Consider the following 2183-nt stretch of genomic DNA (forward strand, 5'->3'; position numbering starts at 1 on the left):
CGATAAATGCAGAGGAACATGGGAATGAAGACCGAAAACAGAAATTGATCAACCAATTGAAAGAAAAAATGAAACTACCAGCAATTCAAAATCAGAAAAAAAAATATGGAGTTGGCAATAAGAATGCTGAAAGCAAGACAAGGAAAATTAAACTTGGCTTGATGAACTACCAAGATAGCAGCTACAAACAAGTTAGAAGACCCAAAGGAGGTGGAACACGAGAAATTGTTGTTAAAAAAGAAGACCCGGTGTTAATGTTCTGAATATCGGGAGAAAACTTTTATTTCCCTAATGGTAAATCAGTAAAAGGGAATGCTGACGGTTTCAACTTTATGCTCTGTGTCACTGGCTGTGAAGAACCACTCAAAGAAGATCAGACAGTCGGCGGCTTGTACGAGGCAACACGTTACCAACTTCTTAGACTGTATGTGTGCACAAGACTGAAAGATCAGGATTCTGATCAGAGTGATGAAACTGACACAAATTTGACTCTAAAGAGATCCCGGCTTACTTCCACACCAGACGTAAATCCATGTGCTCCAGGATGTAACAATCAGAACGGAAATCAAACTTTGCACTCCCCGACTGTTACACCTGTCAGCTCAAGTGACGATGTACTCCAGTCTTCTGATGATGAAGTGGTGTTCCTGGGTAATGATGTGAACACATCCTTTGACATGGTCTCTGACACACTTGTATACTCGCCTGTACATGTTGATTGTGTGGCGAATGAAACATTTATTGAAACAATACCGGAAACAGTTCCATTTGAGCCAGATACAGTCTTTGTTCCAGGTAGCTCATTCTATGAAATTGCAGATGCTGTAGAAACAGTGCCAGAAGATCCACCTCGGGCAACTGACAGCCAGGAGCCAACAAACAATGACTTGTTATTTGAAAACCCAAGCAATGTGACTGAAAGTGAAACAGTTGTGATTCGCAGAGTTCACTGTGTGAATGATATGATTCAGGCTTTCTCAGACAAAAACATTCTACATGCCAATGTAACAATTAAACGTGTACTCGAAAATGGTGAGGAGGAAGCTGGCATCGGCAATGGAGTGTTCCAGGACTGTCTTACTGAATTCTGGGACACATTTTATGAAACAAGAACCTGTGGAACAACTTACAAGATACCTACTCTGCATCACGCTTACCAAGAAAGAAAGTGGGAAGCTGTTGCGCTGAGTTTTGCCATTGGATGGGTGCGCTTTGGTTACTTGCCAAATCAGCTGGCACCTCCTTTTCTAAAAGAAGCACTGTCCCTTCCTTCACCAGAAACCAGTCTAATGGAGGTGTTTTTCAATTACATTAGTCCAACAGAGAAGGATGTTTTAAATTAAGCACTCCAAGACTTCCAAAGTGCTGACATGGATGAAGTCCTCAGTGTAGTCAACAGTCACAATTGCACAGTGCTTCCAAATGAAAACAATCTCCAGAAAATTCTGGAAGAAATTGCACATAAAGAGATGGTGCAACAACCAGCCTACATAATAAAATGCTGGCGACCCATTCTGCGATCTGTCAGGGAAAACATGACAGCAGAAAGTCTGGACAAGATAACTGAAAATCTTCAACTAAAGGCAAGAAATGTGGCAAAATCCCTCAAGTTCCCACAAATGATGTCCCCTTCTGAAACAACTGTATCAAATCATCTATTGCGGTTTTTTAGGGAGAGAGACCAGAAGGAGCTTGGTCTTTTTCTCAGATACTGCACAGGGTCTGATTTATTTCTCTCCAAGACGATTCAGATAACATTTACAGAAATTAAGGAGTTTTCAAGAAGGCCCATTGCCCACACTTGTTCACAACACCTTGAACTGGTAAGTGACTACAGTGCCTATGCAGAATTTAGGGTAGAGTTTTGCTCCGTGTTGAACAGTGGAGTGTGGATAATGGATATGTCATAGACATATGAGTGTTAAAGCTGAAGTGTCTAAACAGCATGAAAAAGATGTCTGTTAAATTATACTGAAAGTATAAATACTGAAAGTAATGTTCTCATGTTTAAATGTTATGCAGTTCATGAAGTTGAAATAACCATTATTTTAAGAACTATTGTGAATGGAATAGTATGGTTGTCAATGGGTTTTCAAGTTTTACACTATTTCTAAGTTTTAGCTCATTTGAGGATAGCTCCTGTCAGGTTATGTTTACACTTTTTCATTTATACATCCAACAGT

General features: G+C 39.9%; 1 pseudogene; it reads left to right on the top strand.

Annotated features, from left to right (window-relative positions):
- LOC107668487 (uncharacterized) overlaps positions 1 to 1910 on the top strand; it is a 5251-nt pseudogene extending 3341 nt beyond the window's left edge.
- The last annotated feature ends 273 nt before the right edge of the window (positions 1911 to 2183 follow it).

This window comes from Sinocyclocheilus anshuiensis, unplaced genomic scaffold (assembly GCF_001515605.1).
Source record: "Sinocyclocheilus anshuiensis isolate Anshui unplaced genomic scaffold, SAMN03320099.WGS_v1.1 scaffold40, whole genome shotgun sequence".
Lineage (NCBI taxonomy): Eukaryota > Metazoa > Chordata > Actinopteri > Cypriniformes > Cyprinidae > Sinocyclocheilus > Sinocyclocheilus anshuiensis.